This window comes from Chiloscyllium punctatum, chromosome 13, assembly GCF_047496795.1.
Source record: "Chiloscyllium punctatum isolate Juve2018m chromosome 13, sChiPun1.3, whole genome shotgun sequence".
Classification (NCBI taxonomy): domain Eukaryota; kingdom Metazoa; phylum Chordata; class Chondrichthyes; order Orectolobiformes; family Hemiscylliidae; genus Chiloscyllium; species Chiloscyllium punctatum.
The window spans coordinates 8,249,480-8,276,057 of NC_092751.1; positions in this window are offsets into that span (position 1 = coordinate 8,249,480).

A 26,578-nucleotide genomic window follows, 5' to 3' on the forward strand; every position below is an offset into this window, starting at 1 on the left:
CACTCCTAACTTCCTCAAGTTCTCAGGTCATCATGTCTTTCTCCATGGTAAATAGAATACAAATATTCGTTAAGGACTTCAATCATCTCTGATAGTTCCACACATACTTGTCCACATTGGTCTTCGAGGTGTCCTATTTTCTCCCCAGTTGTTTTTTTCTTTTAATATTTTTGGATTCATCCTAATTTTCTCAGCCAAGGTTTTTTCTTGCCCCCTTTCACCCTACTGATTTCCTTCTTCAGTAAACTCCTGCATCTCTTATATATCTCCAAGAATTCCCTTGATCCCAGCTGCCTGGACTTGATCCACGCCCCAAGTTCGAACATGAACCTGAGGACCAGTTTTTGTCCTTCTCCATAACTATTTGAAAATTAATTGAACGATGTTTACTGGTCCCAAAGTGCTCCCCACTATTCACTCAGTCACCTGTCATGCCCTATTTACGAAGAAAATTTCGAATTTTGCCTCTTCCCGCGTAGGACACTCTATATAATGCTTGAGGAAACTTTCCTGAGGCATTTAACAGCTTCTACCTCACCAACCACTTAATACTCTGGCTGCTCCAGTCTGTATTAGAAACAAAAATCCTCTATTATGATAACCCTATTGCTCCTGCAAGTCTCCCCTCTCTCCCTGCATATTTGTTACTCTCATTCCTGTTGACGATTTGGGGGCCTATATTACAACACCAATCACCTCACTATTCCCTTCCTATTTCTAAACTCCACCCACAAAGCCTCACTGTGTGATCCATCAGTTATTTTATCTCTGATTAATGCTGTGGTTCGCCCCTTAATCAGAAATGCAACTCCACTTCCCCTCCTTCCACAATCTCTGTCTCGCCTAAAGCACCTGTTCCCTAGCACATTAAGTTGTCAGTCCTATCCGTCACTTAGCCATATTTCTGTAATGGCTATAATATCCCAATCCCACCTACCTATCCACGCCCTGAGTTCATCGGCCTTACCTGTCGGCACTCTTGCATTGAAACAGATGCAATTTTATCCAAAAGGCATTACTTTCTCTTTGTCGTTTTCCAGCCTAACCTTATTATTTCTGATTACTGTATCTCCTTTCCCCTGCTCTTGAGGATACCACCACCTGATAATCTAGTTTAAACCCTCCTTCGTAACCCTAGCAAAACTGGCCGGCAAGATATTGGCGTCCCCTCCAGTGCATGTCTCGGACGGAAATCTCCCTCTCAGGAGATTACCACTGTCAAGGATTTTTTAAAAAAACAAAATGTTTCTCCTAGCTCTCTGTAATCACGCTGCAGGACCTCGTCCCTATTTCTATGGGTATCATTTGTGCCAACGTGCATAATGATTTCTGGCTCCTCCCCCCCTCCCTTGCGAATGTTCTGCAGCCACTAGGAGACATACTGGACCCTAACACCCGGGAAGTAATGCACCATTCTGGATTCCCGTTTGTGACCACAGAATCTCTAACTAACAATCGACCACTAACAATCGACCCTCCTATTTTAACGTCCTGTTTACATATACCCTTTCCCGCTGTTCCCCAGAGCCAATGGTAGTACCACCATCCTGGCTACTGCTGCTTTCCCCGAACGGTCATTGCCTCCACCAATCCAAAATGCTCTACTTGATTTCGAGGGGAATGGCCGCAGGGGATTCCTGCACTCCCTTTGCCATTCCTGGTGGTCGCCCATCTACTCTCTGCCTGGAACATGACAGGAAGCAAGGAACGCCTGTTGGATTAAATTGTGTTTACTTAACTGCAACAGGACTGACAGGTAAACTCAGGGCGATGAACGTTGGACTGGAATATTACAATTATTATCTCCGATGACCCTGAGTGCGTCCTAGATTAGATTACCTACAGTGTGTAAACAGGCCCTTTGGCCCATCAAGTCCGCATCGACCCACTGAAGAGCAGCTCACCCATACCCACTCCCCAACACCCAACACTACAGGCAGTTTAGCATGACCATTTCACCTAACCTGCACATCTTTGAACTGTGGGAGGTAACCACAGCACCAAGAGGAAACCCATGCAGACACGGCAAGAATGTGCGAAATCTACACAGACAATTTCCCGAGGCAGGATTTGAACCCTGGTCTCTGGTGCTGTGGAGCAGCAGTACTAACCTTTGAGCCACCGTGCTGCCCAGATTCAGCTCCCCAACACGGTCTCCCAGGAGCTGAAGCTGGGTGCAGTGCCCACACGTGTAGCCATCAGGGCCGGTGTAAATCTCCCTGAGCTGCCACATCACACAAGAGGAGCGCGCGACTGCCCTAAATGCCACCTCGACTGCTGTAACAATAAATTTTAAAAGACTTTATTTGAGTTTATCTGTACATTTTGCTGAACTGGAGCTGTCTGAAGCCTCTCGTTTGAAAGCCTTCCTGCTTACTATGCTAACAATGGCATGTCTCTCTACCCCTCCACATTTAATTTTGTTCAGGGAAGGAATTAAAATCCAACAATAACTACCTGACAGCACCAAGAGTTCTGAAAAATAGATATAATGTAACATTTGGTCGAACAGCCCGATTAGCTCATTGCCTGAAAACAATTTCAGCAAAGCATTTTAAATTATAACCCAAAATACCCACCTAACAAGTTTCAATTTCTTATATTGACAATCTTAACAGACAATGATACGATCCAATAGTTTGGCAGTACAAGACCATGGAAAATTCAACAGTTGAGAGGAGAACTTCCAAGCTACCAGCATCCAAAGACAGCCTGAAAAACAGCTCTCCTATAGGTAACTTTATTAATTAGTAACTGGTGAAGCAGAGTCCTGAAGAAGAAAAGAAGACAGGAATATGGAGAAGGACCGAAAGCTTCCTGGTTTTGAGATAAGAAGCTTTGTTTTGTAAATCTTAATTAGGAGTCTTATCAGACTAGTATTGTGGAGGGGGAAGGTAAAAGACAGGTTAGAGGAAGAAGTTGAAAATAGTCTTTTGTTTATTATTCTCTGTATTACTTTAAGAAATAAAGTTGTTAATTTTTACTTTAAATAGATCTGGACTCTAGAATTATCACAGATTACTGCATGGGATAAATCTTTCCTCTGTTGCTGGTTTTAATTAAGCAGGAAGATTTATCCTGTGTTGTAACCCTACAAACCCATAGCTATGTGTTTTATTCTTTATGGTACTGTGGAACAGCTGAACCAACCACTCAGTTCAAGATCTGAATAAAATGCTGCCCTGACCAGGGCTTCATACATCCTGTGAGAGAAGAACTCAGGTAGAGATAGCTCCCTTTCTCTGCCTGTTTTCTGTATTGCTTTATCTCATTTCCATTCAGGTACGTGATCATCGCTTATTCGAGGTTCAATCTCATTGAAATTCTCCCCGAGAGTGATGCACATCTCCATAGGTATCTCTCGTGCTAGCTTTCTTGATGCTACCTACTGATATAAGGGACTTATAAATTCCATGTCAGTCATAGTGCATAGAGAAGGAATGGTTTTTTTGTGGCACATGAAAGAAATGGCGATGTCTATGTGAGACAAAATATGTTTCTTGACAATCCCTGAGAGTGTTGTTGAGGCAGTATTTGGGGTACTGTGGATAGACTTTCTCTCAAGTTTCGCCAGATTAATCGCTGGGATGATGGCACTGTGAGCAGTGAGTGAAGCTCAGTGAGAAAATAAGAGGTGATTGCATTGAACCTTAAGGGGGATGGACAATCACTCATAATGTTCTAAACAGACACTGATACCGTGAAAAATTCCATGGCTTGTTTTTTAGCTGGGTTGTATGATTGTCGATAGTTGAAGAGCCTCTGAGAATATTCCCCTCATTCCACACCAAATTCCTATGTTGCATGAGAGAGACAGAGGGCAAGTGTTTGAATAAACTCTCCCCACATTAATACAGTGCCTTTGGTGTATGGTCCTGCACTGTAAGTCTCGTTATCCACAATCCCTACAGCAGCCACAATACCTTCATGCTAAAACAGTTAATTATTCCCACCAGATTCTGATCTCCATGGAGCACATGGGTGTGTCTTCTCGGAGATGGAAGATGCCTCCTTGAGACTTGGCACAAATCATTTGGCTTCCCTCCTCCCTGCCAGTAAACTATCTTAAAGCAGCACACGTTCAACAAACAATGGAACCATGATTAACATGATGGAGTCCTTTATCAGTGCAGTCTCGGTTTCATTGTTTGTTCATGTTGGAAGATCAATGACCCCCTCTTGTTCCTGCATAACTATCTCGTGGGGATGCACATCCTCCTGCTGGTCTCATGGAACAGGTTTAAATGTCTGATTGGGTTCTGCCTGTTCCTGTTTAACAGTTCGATGCACTGAACAGACCACTCTTCTTCCTGTGTAACAGGCAGGAGTATTGAATCTGCTGTCACTCTTCTTGTTCCTGAATGTTAGTTCATACCTGTGTTCAACCAACTTGAGATACTGAATGAGCTCCTCTTTTAACTGTGACAATGTGCAGTATCTGGCCGTGCTGTTACATAAATGTTACCGACACTTTAACAACACAAACCGGAATGCTGTCTGGGTCTTGCTGCACATGGACACAGAATGGTTCAGGAGCTGATCGGGGACATAATGTTGTGAACATTCTGTGATCTTCAGTCATCATACCTACTTCTGATCTTATGATGGGAAAAGACATTGAAGGAGCAGCTGAAGATGTTTGTGCTGAGGAGTATAACCTGAGGATCTCCTGCAGAGATGTCCTGGGACTGAGAGGATTGTTGGCGACTGACCCTAAACCTCTTTATTTGTGTTCGGAAAGACCCCGTCCAGTGGGAAGGTTACACCTGATCCACATTCAGATCAAATAAGTAGGTGGTCCCGATGCCATCCTCAGTCAAATACTGCCTTGGTATTAAAGACATTCACTCTTTCCTGAGCCCCTGTGTTCGCCTCTTGTTCATATCAATAAGTGACGGTGTATGTTTAGGGAGTGCTTTCCTCTCACAGAAGGTAATCACTGTCAGGAATGATCTGGGCTGGAGACCTAGGGGAGCTATATCACTGAAAGCATTTAAGGAGGGATGAGATTGATTTATGACCTGTCAGAGAGCTAAAGGGTGAAGAATTGGGCATTAAAGAGGAGTTAATGACAACAGTAGATCAGCCATGATGTTATGCAATGGCTTGATCATCCAAATTACCTGATCCTGTTTCTTTTGTCCTCATATTCAGCAATTGCAAAGTTAATGGCTGTAATTATCCTGAATGTTCTTTTATTGAAAGTTGCAATCAGAGAGAGTAAAGTATTTTGTGAGTCATCTCTTGTTGAGGTATGGGGATTGTACTCACAGTGAATCTGGGTCTATAATATCATCAACAAAAGAACCACAAGTTACAGAGAGGAAACACTCTGTAAAGAGACCAGAGGCGTCTTTCGAACCAAATAACATTTTCTAACGGTCACCAAACCATGTGTGACAGTCTTGAGGGAGTGGATGAGATCCTGTGTTAATGCTGACCAGGTATTTGGAGCAAGTGGCCTCCATCTGCTCCTTGCAGGAGATGTGGGGGATTGAATATAACATAGCAACACAGGACTGAGCAGCAGGAGTGGGCCATTAGATACTTTGTCACCGCTCTGTGTGCTTTTGGTCTCAGCAGCACGTTTCTGTCTGTATACCATTTTACTCCATACAAAAAACAACTTTGAATAAATGCAAACATCTAGTCACCACAATCCTCTGGGGAAGGGAATTTCCACTTGAACACCCCTTTGAGAATTTTTCATTGGTGTTTCAGCAAATATTAAAGGGTCACTATGTCCTTTTCCAGTCCCACTCCTCCATCTTAAATGCAGCCAGTTTGGTGAGGTGGCCAATGATATAGATCTTAGACTAGGGCATTTTCTAGAAAAATGTGAGACACAGAAAGTTGAACTCATAACAAATGGTAAAATGATAGTGTGCCCCAAATGTTATTCAGCCTTTGAGCTCTCTCTGCTCACACAAGCAACTGGTAGTGGGATATCTTTCTGGAACAATTGGATTTGGCTGAATTCCCTTCGTTTCAGACAATGGAGAGATTCCAATGAATCCTCACCAGGAATCCTTGACAAGTGGGAAAGATGACGCAAGGATTTTATGGTCTCACACTTTGCTATCTGGTGGAACAAAGTAAGAGAGAGGGATCAATCGGCTGCTGCTGCTGCTTCTCAAACAGGGAATATTTTCTCCCTCTCTGTGTTGGAACATACAATTTTGTCAACTGAACCCCAAACTGGACCATGTGCGATCTCCTGGAACATTCTCTGGAAAACCTGATTATGGATTTTATGCAGGTGTGTCATTGCTCTTGTTGTACACAATTCCTTCCAATTGCAAAAAAAAGTCTCCACTTTATAATTTGACGACATGCTTACATGTGTCTTTGTAATTTGTAAATATTGGTATGTGTGTCTCATAGTATGTGTGTTAATATTAATGCATCTTTTTCTTATAGTTTATTCTCTAGCTTTAGTCTCTCTGACAGGAGATAATATGCATCCAGCTGATATACTTTTCAGAATGTCATGGATGGTTCAATATTATTTCTCAGCTAAGATCAAACAGATAATCCCCCCAACAAAAGGCCAGCATTCCAGGAATGAGTAAGGTGAAACCTCTTTGAAAACCTTCGAAAAGAATTATATCTTTTTATTTTAGTTTAGGGGATCAATCCTGCACACAGTGCATCAGGTGTAGTCTCAGCAATGCCTGTGCAGATGCAGTAAAACATTCCTGCGATTAATCCTGATATCTTTTGACAAAATAGCATCATTCCACTTACCTTCCAAATCACTTGCTGCATCTGCAGACTGACTACATACGATTCATGTCGCAAGAATATGGAAACCTCCTGTATCACAGAGTTCGGCAATCTCTCTCCATTTAAATTGTTTACCATTGTTTCACCTTTCATGCCAAAATAAATAACTTACCTTATGTTCTTTCTGCTGAAGGTTTGCTCACTAACCTTCCCTGTTTGTATCACATTGCAGACTCACTACCTCCATTTGACGACACATTGAATGACATTCTTGGTGTATGAGCTAATTGAACTCCAAGCCACTCGCTCCCCTTCCTCCAGATCTTTGATACATATTATTGATCACTGATGACCCACAGCGATCTCTGACGCACTCCATCAGTTACAGCCTGAAAATAAATATTTACCTCTACTCTCTATTTCCTGTGAGCGACAGCTTCAGTGTTCCTGTGTAGCAGCTCAGGTGGGTTGAATAGCCATCTCCTGGACTGTGTAGTGTACTGAATGAGCTGAATTACTTCATTCTATATTCATGTGTAATTCCTTAGAGGGGCGGAATGGTCTCCTCCTGTGTCATTGTATCGCTCCTGTCTGACTGAATGGTGTGTTCCCCAACCCTGTTGAATTGAGGGAACGACACATGGGGTAGGGACAGCAGTATATCTCTGCAAGAGCCTGGAGGAGTGGATTGAGGGAGCAACACATGGGATGGGCAGAAGTTGCCCATTCCGCTGCACCATGCAGAATGTTCATGGCTGCTCCGAGTCAGTCTACCCATCCATTTCCTGTCTGTTCCCAATAAACACTGGCACTTCTGTCCATAACGATGAGTCGAGCTCAGACTTGAATATCTTCAATAACTGAGTCTTCACTGCTCCCTGAGGATGAGGACACCACAGGTAGCACAACACTAAAGTGAAAAGGACATCCGTATTTCATTGTGGGACTGTTATTCTAAAACTGTGTTAACTGAACAGCAAGTCACCACCTCTTTTCAGACATTAGAACAGAATAATTTGGAATAATTAGGAAAATAATCCATTCCGGATTCCAAACCTATCCCACATTCCCACCGTTTCTTTCCAATCAAATATGTATCGTACCCACCCTCTGCCGCTGTTTCAGGAAGAGAATGCCTAATAGCAGAAGACCACAGGAGCATTAAGGAAATGCGCAGATTGAGGCCATTCAGCCTATTGAGTCAGGAATTTTGGACAATAATTTCTTATATGTACCTCGACCTCATTCTTCTGCATTCTCCCGAGTATCCTTGATCCCCTTACAAATCAAAACACATCGATTTGTGTCTTAATGACGAAAGTGTCTGTGCCTCTGTGTATCTGTATGTAAGTGTTTGTGCATGTGTCTGTGTGTATGTGTGTCTGTGCCTCTGTTTGTGTGTGTCTGTATGTGTGTGTGTGCCTGTGTGTGCGTGTGTGTCCATGTGCTTGTAATCTGTGTGTTTGCGTGTCTACATCTGTCTGTCTGTGTTTCAGCTTGTGTTTCTATCTGTATTTATGTCGATTTGTATGTGACTGTATATGTATTTGTGTGTTTGTACCTTCTCCTTGTAAGTATTGTGTGAGTTTGTCTGTGTATTTCTGTGTCTGCATCTCTGTGCAGTGAGGCATCTGTGTTTTATTTTGGAAGTGAAAGGACTGTTGTTGGAACTGCCAGTGGGTTTAAACTGAGAATTGCCCTTCACTGAACATTGCTCCGTAACTGGTCAGCAGAACGTGAATGTTTCAGATTCTCCACACGAGGCGTCCTGGTCCTGGAATGGGAGAAAGGGATGAATGGAGAGTGTGAATGGGTGACCCTGCTGTTTGTGCTGGTGTTGGTGGGGAAAGTTGTGAGGTGTCTGGAATGAGTCAGTCGACAGTTTTGAATCCGTATGGTATTATTAGTTGCTGAATTCAATAGTGAGAGTGGTAGTGCCTGAGCCTTATTTGGAGACAGAGTGTGAACTTTGTTCGCGGTTAGGTGCTATAACAGATATACAGTGAGTGTGAGGGAGCAGAGAGTATATGGGAACTCATATCTTAACAGAGCGAGGAGGATATTGTTGTTTGTCCAGTAGGTGGGACATTTCTTCAGATCATCTCAGCGTCGAAGTGAGCATCCCTGAATGTCTTGTCCAAGTCTATCACTAATAACGACACAGACCTGTCCCTCAGCTTCCACAGAATCAGTTTAGTTAGTGTTTACAGATAGCAAGGAAAAGCCAATATTGGTGTGTTACATATCGAAATCAAAACGGTAGCAGAAAATCTGAGCATCATATGTTCTGGAAATTAGATAGGCAAGTATTGTGGATACTACAATCTTATTGGTTGGTCTCAAATTGCATCTAAACTACGTTAACGAAGTGACTGCTGAAGCTGTGAAAAATAGTTCCGTAAGTTTATATGAGGTGGGTTGAAGAGTACGTTGCGAAGCAAACTAGAGAGCAGGTTATTTCGGATTTGATGTTGTGTGGTCAGAAGGACGAATTATTAACCTTGGTCTGAAGCAGCTTTTAAGGAATAATGGCATTTATAAGGTGCAGTTTACAAGGTGTCTGCATGCAATACAGAATGCTTGAATAGTCCAGTCAAACATCATTGAAGATTGGAGGCTAGATATCTACAGTGAATTTGGAAAGTACAATATAACATTCAGTGGGAGACAAGAATGGTTGTTAGAGTCATAGAGTCCGACATCACGGAGACAGGCCCTTCAGCCCAAACTGGTCCATTCCGACTGAAATGCCCATCCACGCTGACCTCATTTCCCTGCCATTGTCCCGTATCTTTCTAATCTTTTACTATCCATTTATTTGTTCAAATACCTTTTAAATATTGTCAATGTATCTGCCTCAACCACTTCTCATTCCATATGCATAACAGCCCCGAGTTAAAAAGTTGTTCCTCAGATTCTCTTTTATTGTGTCCCCTCTGACCTTAAACTGGTGCCCTGTAGTCTGTGATGGCCCAACCCTGGGAAAAAAGCCAGGGTGCATTCACTCTATCCATGGCTGACATGATCTTATAAACTACAATATGATTCTCATCATCCTCATGCACACAAAAGTAAAAAGTCCCAGCTTGTCCAACCTCTTTCTATAACTCAGACCATTGAGACTTTGGCAATATCCTTGTAATTTTTTTCCACACTCTTTCCAGTTTAATGACATCCTTCCTATAGCAAAGTGAACAAAACTGAACATAACGCTACCAATATGGCCTGACTACCATCCTGTATAACTGCAACATAACTCCCTAATTTCGATACTCAGTGATATAAACAAATTAAGGCCACTGTGCCAGAAGCTTTCTTCAATGTCTACCACTGAATCAACTTTCAGAGAGTCATGCAGCTGAATTCCAATGTCCCTCTGTTCCACTACACTCCTTAGAACCCAACCATTCACCATGAAATTCCAAACTTGATTTGACTTTCTAAAATGCAAGAACTTACACTGCTCTATATTAAAATTCATTTTTCATTTCTCAGAACTTCTCCAGCTGATCAAGATACAACTGTAATTTCCGAAATTTCTGATAACCTTCCTCACTCTCCATGATGCCGCTTGTTTTAGTGCCAGCTTCACACTTACAAATCATGCCTGTACATTCTCATGTAAATCATAGATATCTGTAATATGTAGTGGTCCCAGCATTAACCCCTGAGGCATTCCACTAGTCACAGGCCTCCAGGCTGACCAGCATATTTCCAGTACTACACTCTGCTTCCTACCATCAAGGCAATTTTGTACCTAATTTGCCAATTCCCCCTCATTTCCATGCGACCTAACCTTCCAGAGCGGCGTACCATGTGGAACCTTATTGAAGGCCTTGCTGGAATCCATCCAGACTACGGATACCACCCAGACCTCCTCAACGTTGCTGGCTACTTTTTCAAAGAACTCCAACAAAATTGTGAGCCATGATCTCCCTTGCACAAACTCCTGTGTTGAATTTCATGAAGGGCTTTTGCCCGAAACATCGATTTTCCTGCACCTCGGATGCTGCATGACCTGCTCTGCTTTTCCAGCACCATTCTAATCTTAGTCTGGACCACCGCCTGTCTTTCCAAATGCATGTATATCCAATCTCTCCGAATCTTCTAAAGTAACCTACCCAGTAGATTTTAGGATTACTGGTCTTTAGTTCCCAGGTTTATCTTTGTAGCATTTCTTGAACACGGGCTCAGCATTCGCTGTGCTCCAGTCATCCGGGATCTCATTCGTTGGACAGCGATGATAGAAAAGAGCCAAGTAGTGCTCCCGCATTTTCTTCTCTATCCACTGATCCTCCTGCTGTATTCCTGAATATAACTGGTCAAGTCCATGAGTTTTTAGAAATACTTTAAAGTCTGCAACATACATCTATTTATTTCAGGTACAAGCACCAATGAGTGAGCAAGTGACTCAATGATGGTTAACATAACAAATTAGAAAATATGTTAATCATAGGAAGTGACTTCAGAAGAATTCCAGCTATTGTGGAAACCTGACAATTCTCAGAAATTAACGATCCAAAAAAGGAAGGCCATGTAACTGTAAAGGAAATCAAAAAGAGAACGTACATGCTAACAAACAGGAACACAAAGACTGCATCAATCTGCGATTTATATTTCAAAGGAAACAAAATAAAAGCAAGGTCAAATGTGTAAATTTGTAATTGGCAGAGGAGACGTCATTGTTGAGAACAGGGAAATGGCGGAGGAATAACCAGTTACTTTGCATCTGTCTTCATGGAGGAAGAGCCAGAAAATCCCCCAGTAATACCAAGTGATCATATCGGACTTCTGGAGCTAAAGACATAAAGTCAATTCATATCAGAAACAAGGTAGTACTTGAACATGGAGCTGGATTGAGCATTGCTAAGTCTGACGAAACAGATGTACGTCCTATCAAAATGTCGAAAATAAACCACCAATAGAAGTATTACTTGCACTGTCGATGACTGTGTTTTATTTTCCTGTACATTCTGCAGAGACCGGAAACTATTGTGGATAAACGTGATTCAAGAACGACCGACGAATGGAAAGGATCCAAACAGCTACAAAGGGAAAAAGACATAGTGTGGCTAACTGCAGACCAGTTAACTTGACATTTGTAGGGAAACTGTTGGAATCAATTACACAGGATGGCATTTTTGCTATTTATAAATTAACAGCAACAATGGAGAGAATCAGCATGCATTTCTGATAGAGAAATCATACTTGAGAAACTTCGGAATTGTTTGAAGTTGTTCCTTACATCATAGATAATGGGGAATCAGTAGAAGTGGTATAGATTGGATTTTCCGAAGGGTTTCTATAAGAACTCAAAAAACGAGGTTGTAAATGCAATGAATGTGAAGGGTATTTGGAGGAATATATGTAAGTGGAAAGTTAAAGTTTGGTTCGCTTTCATATAAGAGAGTCAGAACATAGATGCAAAGATATGTTGAAGCAGTTTCACAGCGTGTTGGTGGGAATGTACCTGGAATATTGTGTACAGTTTTGGTGACCGAATCTCAGAAAGAATATACTGACCACAGAGGAAGTGCAATGGACATTCTCCAGATTAATCCCTCAGATGGTGAGTTTGCCTGATGAGGAAACTCGGCCTGTGTTCGCTCGAGTTTCAAAGTTTGAGACTCGGGTCACAGTGAAATTTAGAAAATTCACAAAACATATGACAAGTTGAAAATTGACATGAATGCTTCCCTCGCTGTCTATTCCACATTCAGCGCAAATATTGGCAGGATCTGGGACAGGACAGTTAAGACTGCAATAAGGAGGAAATTCTTCACTTGCAGGAGATTAACTAACACAGGGGCATGGAAACCTACTGGCTGGCAAGATTAGGAAGAATGTCCTGATATTCTACAAGTGTCTCCAGGAGATCAGAATAACCAGGGAACAGGTAGGACTCATTAATGACTTGCCAAGTCGCATCCAAATCAACTTCAGTAGTAGCAGACAGAGGAGACAGACGGCTGTTTGTGTGATTGGAGGCTAGTGTCCAATGGTTTACCACAGGGATCAGTGCTGTGTCTCTTATTATTTCTGATTCAGAGGTGTTGGAGTTGGACTGGGGTGGACAAAGCTAAGAATTGCATAGCACCAGGTTATACTCCAAAAGGTTTATTCGGTGGCACTAGCTTTCGAAGCGCTTAATCAAAGCGCACAATCACCTGATGAAGATGCAGCACTTTGAAAGCTCGTGCCTACAAATATACCTGTTGGACTACAAGCTGATGTTTCCTGATTTTAAACCTTATCATAAAGGATGCAGCTGTGAATATGGACGAGGGCTTGGGGTGTCATAAGTAAGTTTGTTGTTGATACGAAGATTGGACGGACAGTGAAGAGGAGGCCTTATGTTTCAGGAAAATACAGATGGAATGGTCAGATGGTCACATCAATACAGAGAAAATGGTCAGATGGGTAGATCAATGGCAGATGGAATATAATCCTGATAAATATGAAGTGATGCACTTTGCAAGAAGGAACCAGACAGGGGAGGACTAAATGAATGACAGCACACCAGGAAGCTCAGAGGGTGCTTCTCCACACGTCCCTGAATGTGACTGGACAGGTCATTGCACAACTTGGGAACGCATAGGGGAGCGTAAACACAGCCTTTATACATCGAAGCATGGATTATAAGAGCTATGTGGAACTTTGGTTAGGCCAAGATGGAATACTGTGTGTAGTTATGGGGGCCACATTACAGGAAGGATGTGATTGTACTGGAGGGAGTGCAGACGAGATTCACCAGGATGTTCCCTGGGATGGAGTATATCAGCTATGGAGAGAGGCTGGATAAGCTCGGGTTGTTTACTTTCGAGCAGAAAAGGCTGGGGAGGATGTGAATCAGAAGGATAAGATTCAGGGTGGATAGACAGCAGCTGTTCCTTTTAGTCAAAAGGCCACATTTTTAAACTGAAGGGTTTGAGGTTTAGTGAGGATTTGAGGACTGTTTTTCACCCAGAGTTTGTGGGGTCTGGAATGCACTGCTTGAGAGGGGAGTTGTCATTGTAACCTCAAAATCTTTAGAAAATACATGGTTGTGCAGTTGAAATGCCATAAGATTCACAGCTACGGGTCTTCTGTCGGGAAGTGGGCCGAATGTAGGTCGTGTTATATTTCTGATGGAACAGAGACTGTGCTTCTGTTATTGTATGGATGTGGGAGGTCAATCATCGAGTAGCTTAAGATAAGAATTGATGGGTTTCTGAAGAATATCTTACCAAAGTATGTAAGAGGGAACTTGTAATATCTTCTGAAAATATGTCAATGGCAAAATTAACAGAAAAAGTTGCAGCTTTCTTACAGTCTGATACCAGAGAATTGAGGACAGAGAAATAGCAGATCAATGGAGCAAATACTTCAGTTAGGCCTTCACTGAAGATAAAAAAAAACAAAAAAAAAATCTTCCTAGAAATACTAGAAAACTTTAGTATGGTGAGAAAAAGGGAATAGCAACTAAATTAGCAATTAAACAGTTTAAGAGAAAAATATTGGAGTGAAATTAATGGGCAAAGACAAAGTCAACAGAGATTTATGAAATGGGAATCATATTTGAGAAAGTGGCTTTAAACAAAATTATGAGAAGGTATCAATGCAATACGATTGGAATCTCAGAAAGAGTTTTGATAAAGGCCCAAGCCTATTGTGAAAATTCGAATCCTGTGGGACTGGGGCTAATATATGGTCATGGTTTTAGAATGGGAGAGCTGGCAGGAAAGAACGAGTAAGAATAGAACCATGTTTTTCTTTGAATGGAACACTTCGAGGATATAACTGGGATATATCGAGATTTGACATCACCTATTCCCAATACACATCATATCTTTGGTTGAGGGGCTCATATGCTATATTCCCCAGTCTGCTGACAGTACTAAACGATGTCAGCTTGTGAGTGGATGAGGAGGATGTTAAAAAGATTCCAATGTGATGGAGATATGTGGAGAGACTGGGCAAATACTTGGTAGATGGAGAGCAATCGGAGAGATGAGATGTTGTACACTTTGATGGGAACAATAGAATGGCATCCAATCATTTGCAAAGGGAGTGGTTGAAAAATGTTGATCTATAAATGAACTTAAGCTGCATTTTAATTTTATTTCTGCGCAGCCCTCCGAGTCCATGTATGGCAGTGACTTCTGAAGCCAAAAGTCAATACTAGGAATAGCATTGGCACGCTGACCAGTGTAGAAATACCCAACAAGTGGGGAGCTGTAACATTGAAAACGATCTGTATGTCCCTGTACACAAATCAGTGAAAGTAATATTGTAGGAGCAGAAAGCAGGTAGGCAGATAAATGGTGTATTCACCTTCATTTCAGGGAGATTTGAATACAGGAGTAAGAGTGATTTACTGCAGCTGTATAGAGCTTTAGTGGGGTCCCATCTCGAACATTGTGCAATATTGTTCGCCGTTTTGGTCTCCTTGCCTCGTAAAGGACATTGAGGGAGAGCAGTGGAGGATGACCAAACTGATCTCTGGGATGACAGGCTTGTTGTGGGACCAGCGATTTGGGGTGACTGGGCCTCTATTTAATGGGGTTTAGGAAAATGAGTGGAGATATCATTAGACAATAGACAACAGACAATATGTGCAGGAGTAGGCCATTCTGCTTTTCGAGCCTGCACCACCATTCATTATGATCATGACCGATCATCCTTAATCAGTATCCTATTCCTGCCTTATCTCCAAAACCCTTGATTCCACTATCCTTGAGAGCTCTATCCAACTCTTTCTTAAATGAATCCAGAGACTGGGCCTCCACTGCCCTCTGGGGCAGAGCATTCCACACAGCCACCACTCTCTGAGTGAAGAAGTTTCTCCTCATCTCTGTCCTAAATGGTCTACCTGGTATTTTTAAGCTGTGTCCTCTGGTTCGGCACTCACCCATCAGCGGAAACATGTTTCCTGCCTCCAGAGTGTCCAGTCCTTTTATAAATAATCTTATATGTCTCAATCAGATCCCCTTTCAGTCTTCTAAACTCAAGGGTATACAAGCCCATTCGCTCTAGTCTTTCCGCACAAGGTGCTCCTGCCATTCCAGGAATTGACCTCGTGAACCTACGCTGCACTCCCTCAATCGCCAGAATGTCTTTGCTAAAATTTGGAGACCAGAACTGCACACAATACTCCAGGTGTGGTCTCACCAGGACCCTGTACAGCTGCAGAAGAACCTCTTTGCTTCTATCCTCAATCCCTCTTGTTATGGAGGCCACTATGCTATTAGCTTTCTTCACTACCTGCTGTACCTGCATGCTTGCCTTCATTGACTGGTGTACAAGAACACCCAGATCTCTCTGTACTGCCCCTTTACCTCAATTGATTCCATTTAGGTAGTATTCTGCCTTCCTGTTCTTGCCACCAAAGTGGATAACCATTCATTTATTCACATTAAACTGCATCTGCCATGCATCTGACCACTCACCTAACCTGTCCAGGTCACCCTGTAATCTCCTAACATCCTCCTCACGTATCACCCTGCCACCTAGCTTAGTATCATCAGCAAATTTGCTAATGTTATTACTCATACCATCTTCTATATCATTAACATATATTGTAAAAAGCTGCGGGATAGCACTGATCCCTGCGGTACCCCACTGGTCACTGCCTACCATTCTGAAATGGAGCTATTTATCACTACTCTTTGTTTCCTGTCAGCCAACCAACTTTCAATCCAAGTTAGTACTTTGCCCCCAATACCATGTGCCCTAATTTTGCTCACTAACCTCCTATGTGGGACTCTATCAAAAGCTTTCTGAAAGTCCAGGTACACTACATCTACTGGATCTCCCTCGTCCATCTTTAGAGTTACATCCTCAAAAAATTCCAGAACATTAGATTTCCCCTTCATAAATCCATGCTGACTCTGACCTATCCTGTTACTACTCTCCAGATGTGTCGTAATTTCGACCTTTATAATTGACTCCAGCATCTTTCCCAACACTGAGGTCAGACTAACTGGTCTATAATTTCCTGTTTTCTCTCTCCCAACTTTCTTAAAAAGTGGTACAACTTTAGCTACCCTCCAATCCGCAGAAACTGATCCCGAATCTATGAAATTCTGGAAAATAATTACCAATACATCCACGATTTCTCGAGCCACCTCCTTCATTACCCTGGGATGTAGACCATCAGGCCCCGGGGACTTATCAACCTTCAGACCTAACAGTCTCTCCAAGACCAATTCCAGGTAAATACAAATTCCCTTAAGTTCAGGTCCTTCAGCCACTGTTACCTCAGGGAGATTGCTTGTGTCTTCCCTAGCGAATAGAGATCTGAAGTACCAATTTAATTCTTCTGCCATTTCTTTGTTCCCTGTAATATGTTCCCCTGTTTCTATCTTCAAGGGCCCAATTTTAGTTTTAACCATTTTTTTGCCTTTCACATACGTAAAAAAGCTTTTACTACCCTCCTTTATATTTTTTGCCAGGTTAACTTCGTACCTCTTTTTTCCTATGTGTATTTCCTTCTTAGTAATCCTCTGTTGTTCTTTCAAAGCTTCCCAGTCGTCCGTTTTCCCACTTATCTTTGCTATGTTATACTTTTTTCTCTTTTAACTTTATATGTTCCTTAACTTCCCTCGTCAGCCAAGGCCACCCATGCCTCCTCCTAGGATCTTTATTCCTTTTTGGAATGAACTGATCCTGTATCTTCTGCATTAAACACAGAAATATCCGCCATTGCTACTCCACTGTCATCACTGCTAAGGTATTGCACCATTGAACTTTGGCCAGCTCCTCCCTTATAGCTCCATAGTTCCCTTTATTCAACTGAAATATTGTCACTTTCGATTGTACCCTCCCTTTCAAATTGCAGATTGAAACTTATTGTATTATGGTCATTACTTCCTTTGACTCCTTTACTTCGAGGTCCCTGATCAATTCTGGTTCGTTGCACAATACCAGATCCAGAATTGCATTCTCCCTGGTCGGCTCCAGCACCAGCTACTCTAAGAATCCATCTCTGAGGCACTCCACGAAGTCTCTTTCTTGAGGTCCAATACCATCCTGATTCTCCCAGTCACCCTGCATGTTGAAATCCCCCATAACAACTGCAGTAACATCTTTACAACAGGTCAATTTCAGCTCCTGATTCAACTTACATCCGACATCCAGACTAATGTTTGGGGCCTGTAGATAATACTCAAAAGGGTATTTTTACCCTTAGAATTTCTCAGCTCTGTCCATACTGACTCTACATCCCCTGATTCTAGGTCCCCCCGCGCAAGGGACTGCATATCATCCATTACCAACAAGGCCACCTCACCCCCTCTGCCCGTCAGTCTGTTCTTACGACAGCACGTGTAGCCTTGAGTATTCATTTCCCAGGCCCTGTCCAGTTGACGCCACATCTCAGCTATCCCCATAATATCGTATCTGCCAATTTCCAAAAGAGTGTCAAGCTCATCCATCTTATTTGTAATGCTTCATGCATTCATATATAGTATTTTTAATTTGTTACTATCCTCACCCTTCCCAAAAAAAACTCATATTTCACTCAACCTTATAGCATGATCCCTTTTTGAGTTTTCTGCGTCATTGATACAGTTGTCTTTCTTGACTTCCCTTTTTCTAACTTTCCCTTCAATTTCCTTCTCAAACATCCAGTTTGTCCCCTCCCCCCAGCGACTTAGTTTAAATGCAGCTGTGTTGCAATAGCAAACCTGCCTGCGAGAATGCTGATCCCCCAACCTATTAAGGTTCAAACCGTCTCTCTTGTATAATTTATGCTTACCACAAAACATACCCCAGTGATCCAAGAATTTACATCCCTGCTTCCTGTGCCAGTTCCCCAGCAACACGTTCAAGTCCATTATCACCCTGTTTCTGGCCTCACCAGCCGGAGGAAATATATCAAACTCTGACAGTGTGAGACAGATTGGAACCAGGGTTGATAGTTCACTTTAAAGAAAACAGTCAAATCGTATTTAATACACAAGCGTTATCAAAGAACTGCGCGTATATTGAATAGCGAAGCAAACTTGATGGGCCGAAAGCACTACTCCGTTCTCGTTTTATATTTCACAATGTTTAAACGTATTTTGGGATATGAACATTGTATGAGGAAAACTGCATTGAGGAGATGTTCGGCCCTGAACTAGCATGAGGAAAGCTCGACGTAATGGATGACCTCCTCCTTTCCCGATGTTTGTGTGCAGTCTGTGGGAAAGCTCTGTAAATGTTGTCACAAGTTCTCAAATGTTAGGAAGGAGGCCTCTGCAGGATCGATAGGATTGTGTTTCCCATTCCCTTTTCTGATAACGAGGCTGGTGCCAGGTGTTCTGTCCGGGTTTATACTTTAAGACCTCAGAGCAGTTTGATACAATAGAGAGTCTTGCTTGACCGTTTCAGAGACCATTGAAAAGTTGATCACATGTATCTGGAGTCACTTTTAGGACACACCAGGAAAGCACGGGAGATTCACTTCCTGAAAGTACATTGGGGAAGGAGATCGATGTTTACAATCAACATTGGACACAAGATCACTATTACTGACACCAGATTTTCGGACTCGATATTTTATTATTTGTTTCTAGCTTCCACCAGCTGCTGGAGCATTGACCTGGTCTGGATTCGTAATCCAATGATATTTCCACAACTGCACCATCTCCACATGGGGACCTATCGGAAACCACACTGAGCAGGTTATTTCTGTGCTTCTTGACAGTTCTGTCAAAAAGAATTCCCACCAATTTGACTGTCGTGATGGGAGTTCGAGGTGGTAATTGGTCAGATTGTAATTATTCTCCTCTTCGGGGACTGGACATAGCTGAGTAATTTTCCACAGGGAGATGTCAGAGTTGGATCTAGAATGAAACAGCTTCACCAGAGATGCTTCTTGTTATGCAGCACAAGTCTTCAGTCCCATTGCAGGAATGGTTTCAGGGCCCATTGCCTTTGTCATATCTAATGTGTCCAGCTGTTTCTTCATGTCACATACAGAAAATCGAATTGCTTGAAGACTGGCATCTGTGAATCTGTGGGTATTATGATGAGTGTGAGTTGGATCATCCAGTCAACACCTCTGGCTGAGGGTAGTGCAGACACCATATCCTTGACTTTTTTTCACTGATTTAGAGTCGTTCCGATATTTAGGACGAGGATAGTTATGGCGTCCTCTGCTCCATTAAATTGTTTAATAATTCATCGACATTTATGTTTGGATTTAGCAGGACGGCAGAGCTTAGATCCGATCTGTTAGACTTGTGATCATTTCCCTTCACCATCAGAAGTTATTTCTGCTTTTCGGAATGCAACCACTCACGTGTGGGTTGTCAACAGGTTTAGGTGCACGTGATACCGTCGTTGGCATCAGCCCTGTATTCAGTGACCGAACCTGGTTTCTGATGCGGTAACACTTCCATTTTCATATTCTCATTCTGCTGAGAGCATCTCTCTGGTGTCACACCTCCAATTTGTTACTTTATCTCAATCCATTTAAGGTAATAATCTAAATCGTTTCTTTTCCACAATGTCAACTTCGGTATTTGAAATGAATGTGTTTCCCTCTGTTATTCTCCCTGACCATGATTAAGAGCTCTGTAGTGTCAGTGATGTCAGTCTTATGCAGTTTTAGAATATAGGAACTTGTACACCATGCATTATCGTTCAGTCCCCAGTTTACGGCGCTCCATGTTGGACAGGATGTTTGAGCATCATTGACATCCTTCTTTGGAAATAGTCCACAAACAGAAATTGCTGAAGAAATTACTGAAAATGTTGCAGCATCTTCTGGAATGAATGCAGAGTTAAACTTTCAGGTCCAGTGACCCTTTACAAAGCTCCCAGTTTCTCCAGCAATTTTTGTATTTTTATTTCCAGTATCCATAGTTATTTGTTTTAGTGAAAATTTGTTCTGTGCCTATTCATTTCTGGAGAAACTCACCAGGTCTGTCTGCATCTGCCGAGACAGAGAAACGGCGTTAGCATTTCAAGCCCAATGTGACACTTCTTCAGAACTGAAAAGGATTGGAACCTGGGATTTTTAATCCCTTGTCAGAAATGGGGGATGGATGACAGGGAAAAGAGGGTGCGGCAAAGATAAACGGGCTTTTAGCACTGCTGAACGAGTGGATGATGTAAAATGGGTTTATATTAAGGTGTGAATGGAGAAAGGGGTTCTCTCTATTGAGTGCAAGATAAAGAAGACACAACCACACAAGGTCAAAGGGAGGCCAGGAGGGAGAATGTTGACTATGTGGCATTATATAGATCTGGCTATAGATACGTTTTCACTGTCGAGATCATCGCCCCCTTTATACAAAGGAATTCAGGTGCTTCCCTTCTTATTGGCGCTAGTAAGCATTTCATGCTGCCTTAGTATTGTAACATGGAGAAAACACAAATCACCATGTGAAGTTTGGGCTGAGTATTGTTTACCTGTCATGTTTAATATTGTTTAAATTTTCATTGCTTATCTTTAAATGCTTGTTCTTGAAATTAGTATCAGATGGATTGTAGGAGGTTGGGTGGTGACATTGTAAAAGCTTCTAAAATCATGAGAGATATGGATAGGGTAAATAAACAAGATCTTTCCAACGGCATGGGGGAGTTCAGCCATAGAAGGCACAGTTTTAAAGTGAAAGAGGAAAGATTTAAAAGGATCGAAGGGGCAACTTTTTTACACAGAGGGTGGTTGGGTATGGAATGAGCTGTCAGAGGAAGTGGGGTAGATGCCAGTACAGGTACAACATTTAAAGCTCATTTGGAAAAACATATGAATGGGAAACATTTTGAGGCATATGGGTCTAATGAAAGCAGGTGGGTCGAGCTTAATTTGGAAAACTTGGCCAGCATGGACATTTAGAAAAGCTTCACGCAGGGTCAGAGTGGTTTTGTGAAAGGGAAATTATACTTTGCCCTGTAAAATCATGCAAAGTATTTCTGGAGATGCCAGAGAATGTAACAAGCGGACTTGATAAAGGGGATCTGGTTGACACCAGGCTTTCCAGAGATTTTCCACAAGGTATTACAAAATAAAAGTTCTTACACATGACAGAAGGTCGTAGGATGACGGATAATGTATTAACATGGGATGATGATTGGTGAGCACATAGAAATCGGAGAGTCAGGATTAATGAATCTTCATGACAAAGGTGTATCTGCTGGAGTACCACAGCTATGAGTCCGATGGCATCAGTTATTTACAATCTATACTGATAGCCTGAAAGAGGGAGTTGAGTGCAACATAACATCCGAATTTGTGGATGACACTGAGAACCAAAGGCAGGCTGTTATTTAATCGAGAGGACTTCCAGAAAAGGAGCAGTACAAAGGGATTGGAGTCTTCCAGTGTATGAAACATAAAGTCAGCATGCTGGTGCAACAAGTAACTGGGTTGTTTCAAAAGATGGGTTCCTGGGACGAAAGGTTTGTGTTAATGAGAATTTCTACAATCGTGAGGCGATCATTCATTGGGGTTGAAATGAATGAGGAGTGATACTGCTGAAAAATACAAGACACAGAGAGGGGTTGACACTGTAAATGTTGAGAAGTTCTTACCATTCCTGGGTGAGTCCCGAAATGGAGGACATAGATACCGATTATGGAATATCGATTTCAGTCTGAGATGCAAAGTGATGTCTTCTCTCAGAAGGTAGTGAATGTCTGGAATTCCCTAACTCGGAGAGGTGTGGAGAGACAACAAATTTGGACTATACAAACACCCAGCGGGTATATATAACTCATTCACCCTCCTCAAGGAGTCGGCAAGAAAGTGGAGTCGAGTCCTGGAGTAGATCAGCCATGTTCGTATTAAATGACAGGGCAAGCTTGAGGGGCCGAATACTGTTGTTCCTACTGTTACTAATTTCACATGTTATGCTTTTGGAAAGTAACTGGTTATTTTCCTGGAAGTTGTGTTGTGTAATGCTACATTCGGATGAGCAGAGGATTTGTTTGAGTTTACCCTGGGTGGGGTATGGGGGCTGTAGTCACAGTGAATCTGGGTCTGGGACATGGCTTAAATTTGGAGCAGAAGTTACAGAGATGGGAAGCCTGGAAACAGGGATTGGGGGTGAGGGTCACTTCCTGATCCAGGCTAGATTTTCCAAGTACATTTCCAAAACTTCACCTAAGCATCGGAGTGGCCTCGATTTGCAGGTCCGAAGGGCTGAATGGAACATCAGAACACAGGGCTGAGGGATAGGAGTGGGCCATTCGGCCCTTTGACACTACCCCACCAGTAAATGAGATCGTGGCTCATCTCATTGTGGTCCCAGCTGCACTTTTCTCTCCATGCACCTTTATCCCTGATTCACCTGTCTATGGAAAATCAGATGAAGCCAGCCCCGATATAATATAATGATTCAGCCCTCCCAAACTTCTGGGGAAGAAGATTTCCACTTGAGTGAATTCCCACTTTGTGAATTTCTTCTCACTCCATTTGTGACTGAGGATGGAGGGTGTCACTCTTTCCTTTTCTCGTCCCAATCCTCCACTGCTCACAACAAATTTTAAATGAAACCAGGTTGGTGATATGGCCGATGATAAAGGTCTCAGACTGGCTTAGGTTCAGTGATAAGAAGTCAGGCAGATTTCTTTCGTCAGCCACAAGTTATTAACAGAACTAACGGAGGAGTATGGTGGATCTGTGAGTGGCACTGCTTCCTCACATCACCAAGGAGCTGGGTTCGATTCCAACCGCGGGCAACCCTCCATGTGGAGTTTGAACATTCTCCCCGTGACCGTGTTGGTTTCCTCTCAGTGCTCCAGTTTCCTGCCACAGTCCAAAGATGTGCAGTTTAAAGTGGATTGCCCATAGTGCCCAGGGATGTGTAGGTTAGGTGGGTTAGTAATGGGAAATGTAGGGTTACATGGATAAGGTAGGGGGCCACGTCCAGGTAGGATGCAGTTTAGTGCATCAGTGCGGACTTAATGGACGGAATGTCCTGCCTCCACACTGCAGAGGTTCTATGACAATGACTACAAATTTGGCCTATACAAACACCCATGTAATCCACACTTATCAAGGTCTTGTATGTTTCATTCTCATTCCAAGCGTACCCTGTTAAAGCCTTCATAATATAAGCCCATGAATATGTGAAATGAAACATCTCTGAACTGCTTTCAATGTAATTATATCCTTTCTCAGATAAGGAGACACAAAAAAAATCTCACACTCAGATCATAAAGTTTATATTTGTTTTCTCAAGGTGCTGAGTGTCTTTGGAACGCTCTTCCCCACAGACCGTTGGAGGCAGAAATATTGAATATTTTTGAGGCACCGACAGAAGGTTTATGAATAACAACAGAGTCAAGGATTATCGAGGAATGGGCAGCAATTTGCAGCGTAGAGGAAAATGTAGACAGTGGTGTCAAATTACACCGGTCCGGAACATCCAGGAATATAATGCAAAATGAAATTATAATATCGATAAAACATTAAGGGGGAATTCAAGATACCGGAGATCCGGAAGGTCTGTTTTGCTGGGCTCTGCATCATAGCACGGGCAAAGTGGTTCTCTAACACAACCCATCCCAGCCATTTACGTAAAATTCAACATTAAAAGAGCGATAGAATCTTTACTAATCCCGTTTTATCATATGGAAATGACAAAACATGGGAAAGGATCGAGTAAGTCCCAACACACAGTGCACCCGTCAGAAGCATCGAACATGCCTGAGGCTGTAGCTCTAACCCACTCTGCTCGTTCCATAGACCCAGTTACTCACCAGGCCTTGGTCACTGAGTTCACCAAGTTATGTGAAATGATTGAAGTAATGATTGAAGAAGGGTTCAGCAGTGGCTAGATCCGCTCTCAGCCGTGCTCCAAAAACTTGACAGCCTTGGAAACAGAACAGATTATGCCAAGCGCTGAACTGCAGTGACAGAGACCGCGATCAGTTCCTTTCAGGAGAGGATCCTCACCTTTGAAAAGCAGGTCCATACATTAACTGACCATGATGACGATGTCGAGAACAGGGATAGGATGAAGAATGTTCACATCGTCAGTCTGCTGGACCGGATGGAAGGTGGTCAGCCAGTGAGTTTATTGAAAACTGGCTGCAGCGATTCCTTCACTTCAAAACTGAAAAGGGGCAGGTGAAGACTGAAACAGTTAATCAAGTTATGGTGCGGAGGTCAGACTCAGACCAGCGCCTTCACCCTGTCCTTGTGCGGTTACATAGTTATGGGGATAAACATAGGCAGATGGAATCTTCCAGAACCCAGGGGAAAGATCTGATGGCTTTAATTCACGAGGGCTCCAGGATGATGATCTTTCAGGACTTTTCAACGGCGGTGATTCAGGACAGAAAATCTTTGGATGATATCAAGAGAAGAGTAAGGGAACTCGGGAGTCAGTATTCCTTAATATACCCAGCGGTGCTCCGTATTGCTTTCAATGGATCCATACACTTGTCTGACTCTCCAGAGAAAGCGAAAACTTTGTGACATTTTAAAGTAAGATGGATGTTTAGATAATCACGTTTCTCTCTTAAAGAAATTTTCTTGGATTTTTCTGGTATTAACCAATGTTAAATTATAGTCGGGGATGGGTAGAGTACTCACTTTTAACTTCTTCATTAGTATTACTACACTTTTTCTCTTTCCTTGCTTGTGTCTGGGGAGCGACTCAAGCTGGAGCGGGTTACAAAGGTAGTTGTGATGACTAAATACCGACCAAAGGGCAGTTGAAGCCCGATTTTTGTCGTTAATTGCCCTGAATGTCATGTTGGTAGCAGACAGAAGATGAAGCTTTGGGGTATGTAACCGTCCCCACTGGACGGGCGTGGTGGCGGGGGGGCAGGTGGTGGGAAGGGTCATTGGCACTTTGGATTTTGTTTCATTTTTTGTTTTTTTTTGTGTGTTTAGTTTTGGAAAGTTTTGAGAGCTTGTTAGATGTAGTAGTCTTAGTTCATGTTGTTTTTAAGCTCTATGAGTCTTTTTTCATTTATGATCAGTGATGTGTAATTCGAGTTCTTCCTCTCTAGAGCTCAAATGTTGCTACAGTGTGTGATGGATAATGATGTGCTTAAATGGGGTACCTGGAACAATAAGCGGAACCATCGTCCAGTCAAGAGGAAAAATGTACTGTCTGGTCTTAGGAAGGAGAGGGTGGATGTTGTCCTATTGCAGGAGATGCACCTTGATGACAAGGACCATTTGATATTACAGCAGGGCGGATTTGATCGGGTTTATTTCTCGTTTTATTAATAATAGGAGTAGGGGAGAAGCCATATTGGATAGGAAGAATCTTCCAGTTAAATTACTAGATTACATTAGCCATTCACAGGAGGTTCATAATCCCCAAACCCTTGAACTATGGGAAAGAATACAGTATTTTGAATGGTTATTGCCTTCCGTCGCACCCTCTTAAAACTGTGGTAGATGCATTTTCCAAATTAAGTTATCTTGTCTCATGGTGCATTAGTGTAGATGATTTCACCTGTCGTATGGATCCCACAGTGGACAGAATGTCCAAAGGTCCCCCAATACCCTCGTCATAATGTAAGCAATTAGTTGATTCTTGTGCAGAACGAGAGCTGGTGGATGTCTGGATGCAGATCCACATCACAAGTAGGGATGTTATTTTCTCCTATCACCCACTTAAATGCCACACGAATGTTGATCTCTTCTCCATCCCTGCAACATTCTTAGATTCGGTGGCATCCTGCATAATTGGGAAAATTACAATTTCTGACCATGAAGCAGTTTCACAGTTTTGAGACGCTGGCGAATGGATCCTTATTTTTCTTAAGGCTAGTTAGTTCATTGAGTATTTCTGTAAAGATTTCAGATCTTTCTTAGCCATTAATGCAGATTCAACCAGTAACACATCCATTCTATGTGAAACTACTAACATCATGCCAAGGAAATAGTTATTCATCAGGAAGCGGCAGAAGGGGG